The sequence below is a fragment of the Scyliorhinus torazame genome, chromosome 21 (genome assembly GCF_047496885.1).
Source record: "Scyliorhinus torazame isolate Kashiwa2021f chromosome 21, sScyTor2.1, whole genome shotgun sequence".
NCBI lineage: Eukaryota > Metazoa > Chordata > Chondrichthyes > Carcharhiniformes > Scyliorhinidae > Scyliorhinus > Scyliorhinus torazame.
The window spans coordinates 14,027,283-14,047,421 of NC_092727.1; positions in this window are offsets into that span (position 1 = coordinate 14,027,283).

Below are 20,139 nucleotides of genomic sequence, written 5' to 3' on the forward strand. Positions count from 1 at the left end.
AAGTACACACTCACAAACCAAACACACACACAAACCAAACTCACACACAAACCAAAATCACACACACACACAAACCAAACACACACACAAACCAAACACACACACAAACCAAACACACTCACAAACCAAACTCACACACAAACCAAAATCACACACACACACACAAACCAAAACCACACACAAACCAAAATCACACACACACACACAAACCAAAATCACACACACACACAAACCAAACACACACACAAACCAAAATCACACACACACAAACCAAACACACACACAAACCAAACACACACACACACAAACTAAACACACACATGCAGACACACATATACGCACACACACAAACCAAAAACACGCACACAAACTAAACACACACATACACACACACACAAACCAAACACACACAAACCAAACATACACACACAAACCAAAATCACACACACACACAAACCAAAACCACACACAAACCAAAATCACACACACACACAAACCAAACACACACACACAAACTAAACACACACATGCACACACACATATACGCACACACACAAACCGAAAACACGCACACAAACTAAACACACACATACACACACACACACAAACCAAACACACACAAACCAAACATACACACACAAACCAAACATACACACACACACAAACCAAACATACACACACACAAACCAAAAACACACACAAACCAAACACACACACACACACAAACCAAAATCACACACACACACACACAAACCAAAACCACACACACACACACACAAACCAAAACCACACACAAACCAAAATCACACACACACACACAAACCAAAACCACACACAAACCAAAATCACACACACACACACAAACCAAAATCACACACACACACACACAAACCAAACACACACACACAAACCAAAATCACACACACACACAAACCAAACACACACACAAACCAAAATCACACACACACACAAACCAAACACACACACAAACCAAACACACACACACACAAACTAAACACACACATGCACACACACATATACGCACACACACAAACCGAAAACACGCACACAAACTAAACACACACATACACACACACACAAACCAAACACACACAAACCAAACATACACACACAAACCAAACATACACACACACACAAACCAAACATACACACACACACAAACCAAAAACACACACAAACCAAAACCACACACACACACACAAACCAAAACCACACACAAACCAAAATCACACATGCACACACACATATACGCACACACACAAACCAAAAACACGCACACAAACTAAACACACACATACACACACACACAAACCAAACACACACAAACCAAACATACACACACAAACCAAAATCACACACACACACACACAAACCAAAACCACACACAAACCAAAATCACACACACACACAAACCAAACACACACACACAAACTAAACACACACATGCACACACACATATACGCACACACACAAACCGAAAACACGCACACAAACTAAACACACACATACACACACACACACAAACCAAACACACACAAACCAAACATACACACACAAACCAAACATACACACACACACAAACCAAACATACACACACACAAACCAAAAACACACACAAACCAAACACACACATACACACAAACCAAACACACACACAAACCAAAACCACACACACACACACACAAACCAAAACCACACACAAACCAAAATCACACACACACACACAAACCAAAACCACACACAAACCAAAATCACACACACACACACAAACCAAAATCACACACACACACACACAAACCAAACACACACACACAAACCAAAATCACACACACACACAAACCAAACACACACACAAACCAAAATCACGCACACACACAAACCAAACACACACACAAACCAAACACACACACACACAAACTAAACACACACATGCACACACACATATACGCACACACACAAACCGAAAACACGCACACAAACTAAACACACACATACACACACACACAAACCAAACACACACAAACCAAACATACACACACAAACCAAACATACACACACACACAAACCAAACATACACACACACAAACCAAAAACACACACAAACCAAACACACACATACACACAAACCAAACACACACACAAACCAAAACCACACACACACACACAAACCAAAACCACACACAAACCAAAATCACACACACTAACCAAAATCACACACACACACACAAACCAAACACACACACACAAACCAAAATCACACACACACACAAACCAAAATCACACACACACACACAAACCAAAACCACACACAAACCAAAATCACACACACACACACAAACCAAAATCACACACACACACACAAACCAAACACACACACAAACCAAAATCACACACACACACAAACCAAACACACACACAAACCAAACACACACACACAAACTAAACACACACATGCACACACACATATACGCACACACACAAACCAAAAACACGCACACAAACTAAACACACACACACACAAACCAAACACACACAAACCAAATATACACACACAAACCAAAATCACACACACACACACACAAACCAAAACCACACACAAACCAAAATCACACACACACACAAACCAAACACACACAAACCAAACACACACAAACTAAACACACACATGAACACACACATATACGCACACACACAAACCAAAAACACGCACACAAACTAAACACACACATACACATACACACACACACAATCCAAACACACACAAACCAAACATACACACACAAACCAAACATACACACACACACAAACCAAACATACACACACACAAACCAAAAACACACACAAACTAAACACACACATACACACAAACCATCACACACAAACAAAAAACACCCACCCACACATAAACTAAACACACATATACACACACACACAAATCAAACACACACACAAACCAAACATACACACATACACAAACCAAACATACACACACACAAATCAAACACACACACAAACCAAACATACACATAAACCCCCCAAAAATAGAAGGATGTTTCCATAGGTTCAAAGTTAATGGTTCAAGGAAAAAGGAAGGAAACATGGTGAATCCTTTGAAATGTTACCCCGGTGTACAGGTGGCCTCTCAGTGCTATCCGGTGAAACAATCAATGCCTCTTGCATTGTTTTTTAGCCAGTTTCGAGAAGCACTTGCTCAAGGCACTCAATTTCAGACCATGGAGAAACTTAGCAGTAGCTTCTATTCACTTCCAGCTATCAACTCCTGGGCTGTCAAAAGGCTGCTGTCTTCTTTTCACAAACAGTTAAGACCATAAGACATTGGAGCAGAATTAGGCCACTCGGCCCATCGAGTCTGCTCCGCCATTCAATCATGGCTGATATTTTCTCATCCCCATTCTCCTGCCTTCTCCCCATAACCCCTGTTCCCCTTATTAATCAAGAACCTATCTATCTCTGTCTTAAAGACATTCAGTGATTTGGCCTCAACAGCCTTCTGCGGCAAAGAGTTCCACAGATTCACCACCCTCTGGCTGAAGAAATTCCTCCTCATCTCTGATTTAAAGGATTGTCTCTTTAGTTTGAGATTGTGCCCTCTGGGGCAAGATTCTCCGACCCCCCCGCCGGGTCGGAGAATCGCCGGGGGCTGGCGTGAATCCCGCCCCCGCCGGTTGCCAAATTCTCCGGCACCGGAGATTCGGCGGGGGCGGGAATCGAGCCGCGCCGGTTGGCGGGCCCCTCCCGGCGATTCTCCGGCCCAGATGGGCCAAAGTCCCGCTGCTAGAATGCCTGTCCCGCCGCGTGGATTAAACCACCTCTCTTACCGGCGGGACAAGGCAGCGCAGGCGGGGTCCTGGGGGGGGGCGCGGGGCGATCTGGCCTGGCCCACGATCGGGGCCCACCGATCCACGGGCGGGCCTGTGCCGTGGGGGCACTCTTTTCCTTCCGCCTTCGCCATGGTCTCCACCATGGCAGAGGCAGAAGAGACCCCCTCCACTGCGCATGCGTGGGGATGCCGTGAGTGGCCACTGACGCTCCCGCGCATGCTCCGCCCGGCAATGTCATTTCCGCGCCAGCTGGCGGGGCACCAAAGGCCTTTCCCGCCAGCTGGCAGGGCGGAAATCAGTCCGGCGCGGGCCTAGCCCCTCAAGGTTAGGGCTCAGCCCCCCAAGATGCGGAGGATTCCGCACCTTTGGGGCGGCGCGATGCCGGACTGATTTGCGCCGTTTTGGGTGCCGGTCGGCGGACATCGCGCGAATTACGGAAAATTTCACCCCAGGTTCTAGTTTTTCCTACTTTTATATTCAGGCATTTTCTTTCACCCCCACCCTCAGTGCCAGAATCTACTACGTGACCCCTTTGGTACACAATCCACCAGGGTCATGAAATTTCCAGCTTCTTTAAAACTGCTTAATTACCTTTTCGTGCAAAGGAATTTATTCCCCCCAGGAGTGGCAATTAGAGTCCTGTATTGGCCCTTTAAGGTCTTTTAAAAGAGAAATGTTTCTTAGCCCTTGAAGATCAACCATTTTCTGTCATTAACGTGTCCATGCCGACACACCACGTGATAGATAGGTTGGGAGGGTTCACTCTTCGGTCCTGGCATGTAGTAAATGTTTATTGCAGATTAACATTGAACTTGAACTTTGGAATATAGGTGCCAAACCATTCAATGGATACAGGTCATTGCAAATGTTCGAAAGGGAGCAGGGCAGGTTCCTGTCAGAGGCTGATATCAGTGTAAACTGAAGTTAGTTAAATCCTTGGGTTACTCAACTTTGTAGTTCACTGTGCTTGCCTGAAGTTGAAAAAGCATTTTGCGCAATTATTGTTACTCCTGAGTTAGCCTGAATTTTGTTAAGGCCAGTGTTTTGTCTCTCCCAGCACATGGCTGGGGTGTATTGGGAATCCGGCTGCTTAGTTGCAACATCGCTGAATAGTGGAAGCACATGAGGTTACTGCCGAGTTTCGTACAGTCTGTCGAAAAGGCTGAGAAAACGATGACTCATCATTCTTCAACTTGGCCCGGTCAGACTCTCTCTGAGCACCAAGACCGATGAAAAACTGGATTGACAGGGGTAGATGCAGGTAAGATGTTCCACCTGGTTGGAGAGTTCAGGACCAGGGGACACAATTTCAAAATAAGGGGGAAGCCACTTTGGACCGAGATGAGGAGAAATCTCTTTACTCAGATAGTTGTGAATCTGTACCCCAGAGGGCAGTGGAAGCTTTGTCATTTGAGTTTGGTGAATGCAGAGATTACTAATTTCTAAATATCAATTACCTCAAGAGATATTGGGGTAGTGTGGGGGTAAAGGCATTGAAGTTGGTGATCGGTCATGATCAGCACGGTAGCATTGTGGAGAGCACAATTGCTTCACAGCTCCAGGGTCCCAGGTTCGATTCCGGCTTGGGTCACTGTCTGTGCGGAGTCTGCACATCCTCCCCGTGTGTGCGTGGGTTTCCTCCGGGTGCTCCGGTTTCCTCCCACAGTCCAAAGATGTGCAGGTTAGGTGGATTGTGTGGTGGTATGTATTAGGGGTCATGTGGGACCTGTGAAGCCGAGATGCTATTGGCTGACCAATCCCGGGTCCTGGTTGGATCTGCCGACTTCTGGCTCCGTCCTGAAGGCGGAGTATAAGAACCCGAGCCTCTCCCCGCAGCTTCATTCTGTTGCTGAGCTGCTGGGGACAAGCATCGCTTAATAAAGCCTGGATCGACTTCATCACTTCTCGTCTCTCGTAAGTCATTGTGCGCTACAATTTATTAAGCGAGCTTAAAAGACAATGGAGCTCCGGATCGTCCAGGAATGCCTGCGGATCAGCCCCCACGCAGCGAACTCGGCAGCAGTATTCAAACACTGGCAAGCATGCTTTGAAGGCTACCTCCGAACGGCCCCCGGCCGGATCACAGAAGACCAGAAAATGCAGGTCCTGCATTCGAGGGTAAGCCCGGAAATTTACCCTCTCATAGAAGACGCAGAGGATTTCCCGACAGCACTCGCATTGCTGAAGGGCATCTACGTTCGGCCCGTTATACCGGTCTACGCGCGCCACCAACTTGCGACGAGACGGCAAAGTCCCGGAGAATCGCTAGAGGAATTCTACGCCGCGCTGCTAATTTTGGGACGAGGCTGCAGCTGCCCGCCGGTGAACGCGATCGAACACACGGACCTGCTAATTCGTGATGCATTTGTGGCAGGTATGAACTCTCCCCAAATCCGCCAAAGACTTCTGGAAAGAGAGTCGCTAGGACTCTCAGAGGCACGGGCCCTTGCAGCCTGCCTTGATGTGGCCTCGCAAAACGCCCGCGCCTACGGCCCCGACCGCGCAGCGGCCCCTTGGGCTCCATGGATTCCCATCGCGACAAACTCCCCCCCCCCCTCGCAAGCTTGCGCGGTTAAAGCGCCAGACCATCCCGGGGGGCCCGCTGCTATTTCTGCGGACAAGCGAAACACCCCTGGCAGCGCTGCCCGGCCCGCGCAGCTATTTGTAAAAGCTGCGGCAAAAAGGGCCATTACGCGGCAGTATGCCGGTCCCGGGGGGTCGCCGCAATCCCCAGAGAAGAACGAGCCCAGCACATCCCAAACACCCCCCAACCCCCCCAGCGCCCCGTGTGCGACCCGCGGGCGCCGTCATTTTGGGTCCCGGGCACCACGAGGGAAGGATGGGCGCCGCCATGTTGTGACCCCCCAGCCACGTGCAATTCATGGGGGCGGCCATTTTGTCCACCCCCGACCACGTGCGATTCATGGGGGCGGCCATTTTGTCCACCCCCGACCACGTGCGATTCATGGGGGCGGCCATTTTGTCCACCCCCGGCTGCGTGCGATTCATGGACACCACCATCTTGGTTGACAACAAAGGACCCCAGCATCGACGGCTCCACGGGGTCCGAAGAAGACACCGCGACACTACTACCACGACTGGCTTCAGTGACACTGGATCAATCGCGGCCCCGGACGCTCCAGACGACGACAACAACAGTGCTGGTCAACGGATACGAGACGCCATGCCTGATCGACTCCGGGAGCACTGAAAGTTTTATTCACCCAGACACGGTAAGATGCTGTTTTCTGACCATCCATCCAAGCACGCAAAAGATTTCCCTAGCTGCAGGATCCCATTCCGTAGAGATCAAAGGGTTCTGCATCGCAAACCTAATGGTGCAAGGGAGGGAGTTTAAGAGCCAAAGGCTCTATGTCCTTCCCCAACTCTGCGCGCCCACATTACTGGGATTAGATTTCCAGTGTAACCTGCAGAGCCTAACATTCCAATTCGGCGGCCCAATACCCCCACTCACTATCTGCGGCCTCGCAACTCTCAAGGTTGAACCGCCGTCCTTGTTTGCAAACCTCACCCCGGATTGCAAACCCGTCGCCACTAGGAGCAGACGGTACAGCGCCCAGGACCGGATATTTATTCGGTCTGAAGTCCAGCGGTTGCTGAAGGAAGGCATAATCCAGGCCAGCAATAGTCCCTGGAGAGCCCAGGTGGTAGTAGTAAAGACCGGGGAGAAGCAAAGGATGGTCGTAGACTATAGTCAGACCATCAATAGGTACACGCAGCTAGATGCGTACCCTCTCCCCCGCATATCCGACATGGTCAATCGGATTGCTCAGTAAAAGGTCTTTTCCACCGTGGACCTCAAGTCCGCCTACCACCAGCTCCCCATCCGCCCAGGTGACCGCAAGTACACCGCCTTCGAGGCAGACAGGCGTCTATACCACTTCCTAAGGGTCCCATTTGGCGTCACGAACGGGGTCTCGGTCTTCCAACGGGAGATGGACCGAATGGTTGACCAGCACGGGTTGCAGGCCACGTTCCCGTATCTCGACAACGTAACCATCTGCGGCCATGATCAGCAGGACCATGACGCCAACCTCCAAAAGTTCCTCCAGACCGCTAACGCCCTGAACCTCACATATAACGAGGAAAAATGCGTTTTTAGCACAAACCGTTTGGCTATCCTGGGATACGTAGTGCGCAATGGAGTAATAGGCCCCGACCCCGAACGCATGTGCCCCATTATGGAATTCCCCCTCCCCCACTGCTCCAAAGTCCTGAAACGTTGCCTGGGTTTCTTTTCATATTACGCCCAGTGGGTCCCCCAGTACGCAGACAAGGCCCGCCCGCTAATACAGTCCACTACCTTCCCCCTGTCGACAGAGGCTCGCCAGGCCTTCAGCCGCATCAAAGCGGATATCGCAAAGGCCACGATGCGCGCCATCGACGAGTCCCTCCCCTTCCAGGTCGAGAGCGACGCATCCGACGTAGCTCTGGCGGCCACCCTTAACCAAGCGGGCAGACCCGTGGCCTTTTTCTCCCGGACCCTCCACGCCTCAGAAATCCGCCACTCCTCAGTGGAAAAGGAAGCCCAAGCCATAGTGGAAGCTGTGCGACATTGGAGGCATTACCTGGCCGGCAGGAGATTCACTCTCCTCACCGACCAACGGTCGGTAGCCTTCATGTTCGATAATGCACAGCGGGGCAAAATTAAGAATGACTAGATCCTAAGGTGGAGGATCGAGCTCTCCACCTTCAACTATGAGATCTTGTATCGTCCCGGTGAGCTGAACAAGCCGTCCGGTGCCCTATCCCGCAGCACATGTGCCAACGCACAAATAGACCGCCTCCAAGCCCTCCACGAGGACCTCTGCCACCCGGGGGTCACTCGATTCTACCATTTCGTAAAGTCCCGCAAACTCCCCTACTCTGTGCAGGAGGTCCGTACCGTCACCAGGAACTGCCACATCTGCGCAGAGTGCAAACCGCACTTTTTCAGGCCGGATAGAGCGCACCTGATCAAGGCTTCCTGCCCCTTTGAACGCCTCAGTTTGGATTTCAAAGGGCCCCTCCCCTCCACCGACCGCAACGCATACTTCCTGAACGTGGTGGACGAGTACTCTCGTTTCCCCTTCGCCATCCCCTGCCCCGACATGACAGCGGCCACAGTCATTAAAGCCCTTGGCACCATATTCACACTGTTCGGTTGCCCCGCGTATATCCATAGCGACAGGGGGTCCTCCATCATTTTAAAAAATATATATTTTATTCAAATTTTTCGGCCAAACAAAGCAATTCAAAGGTTTTCCTTTTTACAACAATAAAACAATATAAATAACAGTGGCCGTTTTAACAAATAAATAAATAATATATAAACTACATGGCAACTGCCATAACAAAAATAATAACTCTCCAGAAATAAAATCAAACAATCCAATATACATAACCAAGTACAAATATCTATACAAAAACACCCCTGAGGACCCACCCGAGCCCTCCCCTCCCCCCGGGTTGCTGCTGTTACCTTCCCATTTCCTTTATCGTTCTGCGAGGTAGTCAATGAACGGTTGCCACCGCCTGGTGAACCCTTGAGCCGAACCCCTTAGTGCAAACTTTATCCGTTCTAGTTTTATAAACCCTGCCATGTCATTTATCCAGGTCTCCACGCCCGGGGGTTTGGCTTCCTTCCACATAAGCAATATCCTTCGCCGGGCTACTAGGGACGCAAAGGCCAAGACATCAGCCTCTTTCGCCTCCTGCACTCCCGGCTCTTCTGCAACCCCGAATATAGCCAACCCCCAGCCTGGCTCGACCCGGACCCCCACCAACTTCGAAAGCACCTTTGCCACCCCCACCCAGAACCCCTGCAGTGCCGGGCATGACCAAAACATGTGGGTGTGGTTTGCTGGGGATGCTTCTCGAGCATCTCCCACACCTATCCTCTACCCCGAAAAATTTACTGAGCCTTGCTCCGGTCATATGCGCCCTGTGCAAAACCTTGAATTGTATCAGGCTTATCCTGGCGCACGGGGACGACAAGTTTACCCTACGTAGGGCATCAGCCCACAGCCCCTCCTCAATCTCTTCCCATTTCCCCTTCAGCTCATCCACCATGATCTCCCCCTCGTCTCTCATTTCCCTGTATATATCCAACACCCTACCATCCCCCACCCATGTCCCTGAGATCACTCTATCCTGAACCTCCTGCATCGGGAGCTGCGGGAATTCCCTCACCTGTTGCCTTGCAAATGCCCTCAGTTGCATGTACCGAAATGCATTCCCTTGGGGCAACCCATATTTTTCCGTCAGCGCTCCCAGACTCGCAAACGTCCCGTCTACGAACAGATCTCTCAGTTGCACAACCCCAGCTCTCTGCCATGCTCCAAATCCCCCATCCATTCTCCCCGGGAGAAACCTATGATTATTTCTTATCGGGGACCGCGCCGAGGCTCCCGTCCTTCCCCTATGTCGTCTCCACTGCCCCCAAATTTTTAGCGTTGCCACCACCACTGGGCTTGTGGTGTATTTCTTCGGGGAGAACGGCAACGGCGCCGTCACCAGTGCTTGTAGGCTGGTTCCTTTGCAGGACACCATCTCCAATCTCTTCCACGCCGCTCCCTCCCCTTCTCCCATCCACTTACACACCATTGCGGTATTGGCGGCCCAGTAGTATTCACTTAGGCTCGGTAGTGCCAGCCCCCCCCCTATCCCTGCTAGTCTGCAAGAACCCCCTCCTCACTCTCGGGGTCTTCCCGGCCCACACAAAACTCATGACACTTTTCTCAATTTTCTTGAAAAAGGCCTTCGTGACCATCACCAGAAGGCACTGAAACACAAAGAGGAATCTCGGGAGGACTACCATTTTGACCGCCTGCACCCTACCCACCGATGACAGGGGCACCATGTCCCATCTCTTAAAATCCTCCTCCATCTGTTCCACCAATCTTGTTAAATTAAGCCTATGTAAGGTTCCCCAACTCCTGGCTATCTGAATCCCTAAGTACCGGAAATCTCTTGTTACCTTCCTCAGCGGTAAATCATCTATTCCCCTGCTCTGCTCCCCCGGATGCACCACAAACAGCTCACTCTTCCCCATATTCAATTTGTACCCCGAAAATTTCCCAAACTCCCTGAGTGTCTGCATTATCTCAGGCATCCCCTCCACTGGGTCCGCAACATACAGCAATAAATCATCTGCATACAAAGATACCCGGTGTTCTTCTCCTCCCCTGAGTACTCCCCTCCACTTCCTGGAGCCCCTCAGTGCTATGGCCAGGGGCTCAATCGCCAATGCAAACAGTAACGGAGACAGGGGACACCCCTGCCTCGTCCCTCTATGAAGACGGAAGTAGTCAGACCTCTGCCTGTTCGTGACCACACTCGCCACCGGGGCCCTATACAGCAGCTGTACCCATCCAATAAACCCTTCTCCAAAACCAAATCTCCTCAGCACCTCCCATAGATAATCCCACTCCACTCTGTCGAATGCTTTCTCGGCGTCCATCGCCACCACTATCTCCGCCTCCCCCTCTGGTGGGGGCATCATCATTACCCCAAGCAACCTCCGTATGTTCGTGTTCAGCTGTCTCCCCTTAACGAACCCAGTTTGATCCTCGTGGACCACCCCCGGGACACAGTCCTCTATCCTCGTCGCCATCACCTTGGCCAGGAGCTTAGCATCTACATTTAAAAGGGAAATGGGCCTGTAGGACCCACACAGCAGCGGGTCTTTTTCCTTCTTCAAAAGGAGCGATATCGTCACCTCCGACATAGTCGGGGGCAACTGCGCCCTTTCCCTGGCCTCATTAAAGGTTCTCGTCAAAAGCGGGGCCAGTAGGTCCATATATTTCCTATAAATTTCCACCGGGAATCCGTCCGGTCCCGGGGCCTTCCCCGCCTGCATGCTCCCTGTAGCGCACAAAGACTCCATGAGACGAATAGAGTGAAGTCGATGAGGCTTTATTAAGCGTGTCTGTTCCCCCGCAGCTCGATAGTAAATTGGCCTGCGGGGGAAGACTCCGGCTTCTTATATTCCGCCTTCAGGGCGGAGCTTGAGGTCAACGGCCAACCAGGACCCGGGATCTGTCAGCCAATGACATTAGGGCTTCCAGTCCCACATGACCCCCAATACATACTACCACATTCACCCCTTGTCAAAAATGAACCCGGCGGGGTGACGCTTCGTATGGTGGTAAGGGTTTACAGGGCTGGTCCTGGGAGGATAAAACATTCACATGGCAATACAGTATTGGACAATTTCGTCCTGTTGCAACTATTTACAGAGGGTATAGGAAGAAAAGCAAAATGATCTTGTGAACAGTCCATATTTGTTTTACATCGACGCCACGAGTCGGTCGGGCGGTCTGGTCGTCCATGTCGATCGCCTCGGCCCCGGCGGTGGTGGTGGTGCTTGTACCAGTGTTGTCGCCTCCAGGAGCCGTACGGTTTCAGCTGTCAGTGCAAAGGGGAGGGGGACCGATCCTCCTGGGAAGGGGGCGGTCGCAGGGTGCGGCGGTAGCAGGAAGGGGGGGGGGTTGGGTTGATGGTGTCGGGGGGTGTGTGTGTTGCCGGCGGGCACCAGATCCCGCAGGGAGACCGTGTCCTGTCGGCCGTTGGGGTACTCCACGTAAGCGTACTGGGGGTTTGCGTGGAGGAGGTGAACCCTTTCGACCAACGGGTCCGCCTTATGTGCCCGCACATGCTTTCGGAGCAGGATGGGTCCTGGGGCCGCCAGCCAGGTCGGCAGCGACGTTCCAGAGGAGGACCTCCTAGGGAAGACAAGGAGACGCTCGTGAGGCGTTTGATTAGTGCTCGTACATAATAACGACCGGATGGAATGGAGAGCGTCCGGGAGGACCTCCTGCCACCGTGAAACTGGGAGATCCCTGGACCGTAGGGCCAGTAGGACGGCCTTCCAGACCGTGCCGTTCTCCCTTTCTACTTGCCCGTTCCCCCGGGGATTGTAGCTGGTCGTCCTGCTTGAGGCTATGCACTTGCTGAGCAGGAACTGGCGCAGCTCGTCACTCATGAAAGAGGACCCCCTGTCGCTGTGGACGTATGCGGGGGAACCGAATAGTGTGAAGATGCTGTTCAGGGCTTTAATGATTGTGGCCGCGGTCATGTCAGAACAGGGGATGGCAAAAGGGAAGCGGGAGTATTCGTCCACTACGTTAAGAAAATATGCGTTGCGGTCGGTGGAGGGGAGGGGCCCTTTGAAATCGAGACTGAGGCGCTCGAAGGGGCGGGAAGCCTTAATCAGGTGCGCTCCATCTGGCCTGAAAAAATGCGGCTTGCATTCCGCGCAGATGTGGCAGTCCCTTGTGACTGTACGGACCTCCTCTAAGGAGTATGGGAGATTGCGGGACTTGATGAAGTGGTAAAACCGAGTGACCCCCGGGTGGCAGAGGTCCTCGTGGAGGGTTTGGAGGCGGTTAATTTGTGCATTGGCACATGTGCCGCGGGATAGGGCATCGGACGGCTCGTTCAGCTTTCCGGGACGATACAAGATCTCGTAGTTGAAGGTGGAGAGCTCGATCCTCCACCTTAAGATCTTGTCGTTTTTGATTTTGCCCCGCAGTGCATTATCGAACATGAAGGCTACCGACCGTTGGTCGGTGAGGAGAGTGAATCTCCTGCCAGCCAGGTAATGCCTCCAATGTCGCACAGCTTCCACTATGGCTTGGGCTTCCTTTTCTACTGAAGAGTGGCGGATTTCTGAGGCGTGGAGGGTCCGGGAGAAAAAGGCCACGGGTCTGCCCGCTTGGTTAAGGGTGGCCGCTAGAGCTACGTCGGAGGCGTCGCTCTCGACCTGGAAGGGGAGGGACTCGTCGATGGCGCGCATCGTGGCCTTTGCGATATCCGCTTTGATGCGGCTGAAGGCCTGGCAAGCCTCTGTCGACAGAGGGAAGGTCGTGGTCTGTATTAGGGGGCTGGCCTTGTCTGCGTACTGGGGGACCCACTGGGCGTAGTACGAAAAGAACCCCAAGCAGCGTTTCAGGGCTTTTGGGCAGTGCGGGACGGGAAATTCCATGAGTGCGCGCATACGTTCGGGGTCGGGGCCTATTATCCCATTGCGTACTATGTAGCCCAGAATGGCTAGCCGATCGGTGCTAAAAACGCACTTGTCCTCGTTGTACGTGAGGTTCAAGGCTTTGGCGGTCTGGAGGAATTTCTGGAGGTTGGCGTCGTGGTCCTGCTGATTGTGGCCGCAGATGGTTACGTGGTCGAGATACGGGAACGTGGCCCGCAACCCATGTTGATCAACCATTCGGTCCATCTCCCGTTGGAAGACCGAGACCCCGTTTGTGACGCCAAAAGGGACCCGTAGGAAATGGTATAATCGCCCGTCTGCCTCGAAGGCTGTGTACTTGCGGTCACTTGGGCGGATGGGGAGCTGATGGTAGGCGGACTTGAGGTCCACGGTGGAGAAGACTTTATATTGGGCAATCCGATTGACCATGTCGGATATGCGGGGAAGAGGGTACGCGTCTAGTTGTGTGTACCTGTTGATGGTCTGGCTATAGTCAATGACCATCCTTTGTTTCTCCCCTGTCTTCACTACTACCACCTGCGCTCTCCAGGGACTATTGCTGGCCTGGATTATGCCCTCCTTTAGTAGTCGCTGGACTTCGGACCGAATGAAGGTCCGGTCCTGGGCGCTGTACCGTCTGCTCCTAGTGGCGACGGGTTTGCAATCCAGGGTGAGGTTCGCAAACAAGGACGGGGGTTGCACTTTGAGGGTTGCGAGGCCGCAGATAGTGAGTGGGGGTATGGGGCCGCCGAATTTGAACGTAAGGCTCTGTAGATTACATTGGAAATCTAATCCCAGCAAGGTGGGGGCACAGAGTTGGGGAAGGACGTTAAGTTTGTAGTTTTTGAACTCCCTCCCCTGCACCGTAAGGGTAACTATGCAGAATCCCTGGATCTGTACGGAGTGGGATCCTGCAGCTAGGCAAATCTTTTGTGCGCTGGGATAGGTGGTCAAGGAACAGCGTCTTACCGTGTCGGGGTGTATAAAGCTTTCCGTGCTCCCGGAGTCGACTAGGCATGGCGTCTCGTGGCCGTTTATTAGGACCGTTGTCGTCGTCGTCTGGAGTGTCCGGGGCCGAGCCTGATCGAGCGTAATCGAAGCGAGCCGTGGTTGTAGTAGTGGAGTGGGGTCCGTTGTTGCCGTCCAAGATGGCGTCGGGGATGAACAAAATGGCCGCCCCCATACATCGCACGTGGCTGGGGGGTCACAAGATGGCGGCAGGGGTGGACAAAATGGCCGCCCCCATGCGTCGTACAGGTCTGGGGCGGTCCAAGATGGCGGCGCCCCTCCTCCTCTCGTGGTGGTCGGGACCCAAAATGGCGGCGTCTGCGGGTCGCACATCGGCGCCCCTCCTCCCCTCGTGGTGGTCGGGACCCAAAATGGCGGCGTCTGCGGGTCGCACATGGTGTGCTGGGGGGGCTGGGGAGCGCTAGGACCGCGAGCGCTAGGACCGCGTGGAGCTCCCTCACCGCGAGCGCTAGGACCGCGCGGAGCTCCCTCACCGGGGACAGCGGTGGTCGGGGCCCAAGTCGGCGGCGCCGGCGGGTCAGGCGTGGGGCCGCGAGCGCAAGGACCGCGCGGAGCTCCCTCACCGGGGACAGCGGTGGTCGGGGTCCAAGTAGGTGGCGCCGGTGGGTCAGGCGTGGGGCGCGGGACGGTGGTTAGGGTGGCGTTAGGGACGCGAAAAACTCCCTCCTCTCCGTGGAGAGTGTTGGCCGGGACCCAAAGCGGTAGCGCCGGCGGCGGGTCATACATGGGCTGCGGGGAGGGGGGTTGGGGAGCGTAGGCGGCGTGCAGGGCTCCCAGTTCTCCCGGGACCGTGGTGGTCGGGACCCAGAGCGGCTGCGCCTGCGGGTCGTACATGGCGTGCTGGGGGGGGTTGGGGCGCATAGACTGCTTGCAGGGCTCCCTGTGCTCCCGGGACGGCGGCGACCACGCGGGACCGGCACACAACCGCATAATGGCCCCTTTTCCCGCAGCTTTTGCAGATGGCTGCGCGGGCCGGACAGCGCTGTCGGGGGTGTTTCGCCTGGCCGCAGAAATAACAGCGGGCGCCCCCGGTGCGACTCGGCGTTTGGACCGCGCAAGCCTGTGGGGTGTCCGGGGGGGGTAGGGGGTTTGCCGCGATGGGTACGTACGAGGTCCAATGGCCTGCCGCGCGGTCGGGGCCGTAGTCGCGGGTATTACGCGCGGCCACGTCTAGGGAGGCTGCTAGGGCCCGTGCCTCTGAGAGTCCTAGCGACTCTTTTTCTAGAAGTCTTTGGCGGATTTGGGAGGATTGCATACCTGCCACAAAAGCATCGCACATTAACATGTCCGTGTGTTCGTTTGCGTTCACCGACGGGCAGCTGCAGGCTCGTCCCAAAATCAGCAGCGCGGCGTAGAACTCGTCCATCGATTCTCCGGGAGCTTGCCGTCTCGTCGCGAGCTGGTAGCGAGCGTAGATTTGGTTAACTGGGCGAACGTAGAGACTTCTGAGTGCTGCGAACGCCGTCTGGAAATCGTCGGTGTCTTCAATGAGGGTGAAAATCTCCGTGCTCACCCTCGAGTGCAGGACCTGCAGTTTTTGTTCGTCTGAGACTCGGCCGGTGGTCGTTCTGATGTAGGCCTCGAAGCAAGTCTGCCAGTGTTTGAAGGCTGCTGCCGCGTTCACTGCGTGGGGGCTGATCCTCAGGCATTCTGGAATGATCCTGAGCTCCATAGTCCTTTTTAGGCACGCTTAATAAATTGTAGCGCACAAAGACTCCATGAGACGAATTGAGTGAAGTCGATGAGGCTTTATTAAGCGTGTCTGTTCCCCCGCAGCTCGATAGTAAACTGGCCTGCGGGGGAAGACTCCGGCTTCTTATACTCCGCCTTCAGGGCGGAGCTTGAGGTCAACGGCCAACCAGGACCCGGGATCTGTCAGCCAATGACATTAGGGCTTCCAGTCCCACATGACGCCCAATACATACTACCACACTCCCAATCCCTTTTACCACCTCCTCCATCTCAATCTGTGCTCCCAGTCCCGCCCTCTCCTGCTCCTCCACCTTCGGGAATTCCAGCTGATCCAGGAAACACCTCATTCCCTCCTTCCCTTCCGGCAGCTGAGCCTTATATAACCTCTCATAGAATGCCTTGAACACCCCGTTCACTCTCTCCGCTCCCCGTTCCATCTCTCCCTCCTCATCTCTCACCCCACCTATCTCCCTCGCCGCTCCCCTCTTCCTCAATTGGTGGGCCAGTAGCCGACTCGCCTTCTCCACACTCATACTGTACACCCTGTGCCCTCCTCCACTGTGCCTCTGCCTTACCCGTGGTCAGCAGGTCAAATTCCACTTGTAACCTTTGTCTTTCCCTGTACAGTCCCTCCTCCGGTGCCTCTGCATATTGCCTGTCCACCCTCAAAAGTTCTTTCAACAATCGCTCCCTTTCTTTACCCTCTTGCTTCCCTTCATGTGCCCTTATGGATATCAGTTCCCCTCTGACCACCGCCTTCAACGCCTCCCAGACCACTCCCACCTGAACCTCTCCATTGTCATTAAGCTCCAAGTACCTTTCAATACACCCCCTCACCCTTAAACATACCCCCTCATCCGCCAATAAGCCCATATCCATTCTCCAGAGTGGGTGCTGTTCTTTTTCCTCTCCTACCTCCAGCTCTACCCAATGTGGAGCGTGGTCCGAAATGGCTATGGCCGTATATTCCGTCCCTGTCACCTTCGGAATCAGTGCCCTTCCCAAGACAAAAAAGTCTATCCGTGAACATGGGAGAAAAATGAGAACTCCTTACTCCTAGGCCTACTAAATCTCCAGGGGTCTACCCCTCCCATCTGCTCCATGAAGTCCTTGAGCACCCTGGCCGCTGCCGGCCTCCTCCCGGTCCTGGACCTCGACCGGTCCAGCCCTGGATCAAGCACCGTATTGAAGTCTCCCCCCATTACCAACTTTCCCGCCTCCAGGTCCGGGATACGTCCCAACATACGCCTCATAAAATTTGCATCATCCCAGTTCGGGGCGTATACGTTCACCAGAACCACCGCCTCCCCTTGCAATCTGCCACTCACCATCACATATCTACCCCCACTATCCGCCACTATGGTCTTTGCCTCAAACAGTACCCGTTTCCCCACTAAGATAGCCACCCCCCTATTCTTCGCATCTAAACCCGAATGAAACACCTGTCCCACCCATCCTTTACGTAGTCTGACCTGGTCTATCAGTTTCAGATGCGTCTCCTGCAACATAACCACATCTGCCTTTAATTTCTTTAGGTGTGCGAGTACCCGTGCCCTTTTAATCGGCCCGTTCAGCCCTCTCACGTTCCACGTGATCAGCCGGGTTGGGGGGCTCTTTACCCCCCCCACCTTGTCGACTAGCCATCCCCATTTTTAACCCAGCTCCTCACCCGGTTCTCACGTACCCGTATATCCCCCCGACGGTGCCCTCCCGCCTCGACCACCCCATCCCATAACAGCTCCCCCTTCTCCTTAGCAGCAGCAACCCAGTTAACCCCCCCCCCCCCTCCGCTAGATCCCCCTCTAGCGTAGTTGCACCCCCCATGTTGCTCCCAGAAGTCAGCAAACTCTGGCTGACCTCGGCTTCCCCCCTTGTCCTCGGCCCCCACTGTGCGAGGCCCCCACCTTCCTGCGTCCCTGTTCCCGCCATAATTACCATAGCGCGGGAACAAAGCCCGCGTTTCCCACTCGGCCCCGCCCCTAATGGCCGGCGCCCACAGTTCCTCATGCTCCCCCCCACCCCCAACATGGGGAAGAGAGAAAAGTTACAGGATCACAAAATTAACAAATTGAAAAATCATCCCCCCCCCTTCCCCTTCCCCTTCCTCGCCCCACCACTTTGTCCCAAAAGCTCTTTCTCTCGCCAGACTATTCCAGCTTCTCGTCCACAATGAATGTCCACGCCTCTTCTGCCGTCTCAAAGTAGTGGTGCTTCCCTTGGTGTGTGACCCACAATCTCGCCGGTTGCAACATTCCAAACTGGACCTTCTTTTTGTGAAGCACCGCCTTAGCCCGATTGAAACTTGCCCTCCTTCTCGCCACCTCCGCACTCCAATCCTGGTGTACGCGGATCACCGCGTTCTCCCACCTACAGCTCCGAGTTTTCTTCGCCCATCTGAGAACCGTCTCTCTGTCATTGTAGCGGAGAAACCTCACCACTATAGCTCGAGGTATTTCTCCAGCCTTTGGTCTTCACGCCAGAACTTGATAAGCTCCCTCCACCTCCAAAGGGCCCGTCGGGGCCTCCGATCCCATTAGCGAGTGAAGCATCGTGCTCACATATGTCCCGACGTCCGCCACTTCTGCGCCTTCGGGAAGACCCAGGACTCTTAAATTCTTCCTCCTTGAATTATTCTCCAGCGCTTCCAACCTCTCCACACACCTTTTATGCTGTGCCTCGTGCGTTTCTGCCTTCACCACCAGGCCCTGTATTTCATCTTCGTTTTCAGCAGTCTTTGCCTTCACGACCCGAAGCTCCAGCTCTTGGGTCCTCTGCTCCTCCTTTAGTCCTTCAATCGCTTGCAATATTGGGGCCAACAGCTCCTTCTTCAACTCCTTCTTCAGCTCTTCCACACAGCGCCGCAGGAACTCTTGTTGCTCCGGGCCCCATAACAAACGGCCACCTTCCAACGCCATCTTGCTTTGAGCTTCCCTTCCTTGCCGCTGCTCCAGAGGATCCTCCGCAATCCAGCCGCTATCCTCTCCCTTTTCCATGCGTGTCCGGGGGGATTCCCTTCTGGTTTACCGCACAGTGTTTTTGCCGTTTAAATTGCCATTGGGGCTCCTATTAAGAGCCCAAAAGTCCGTTCCAACGGGAGCTGCCGAAACGTGCGACCTAGCTGGTCATCGCCGTACCCGGGGGGGGGGGGTCCTCCTTCATGAGTGACGAGCTGCGCCAGTTCCTGCTCAGCAAGGGCATAGCCTCGAGCAGGACGACCAGCTACAACCCCCGGGGGAACGGGCAAGTAGAGAGGGAGAACGGCACGGTCTGGAAAACCGTCCTACTGGCCCTACGGTCCAGGGATCTCCCAGTTTCCCGGTGGCAGGAGGTCCTCCCGGACGCTCTCCACTCCATCCGGTCGCTGCTGTGTACCACCACTAACCAAACGCCCCATGAGCGCCTCCTTGTCTTCCCCAGGAAGTCCTCCTCCGGAACGTCGCTGCCGACCTGGCTGGCGGCCCCAGGACCCACCTTGCTCCGGAAACATGTGCGGGCGCACAAATCGGACCCGTTGGTCGAGAGGGTTCACCTTCTCCACGCGAACCCGCAGTACGGGTGTACCCCGAC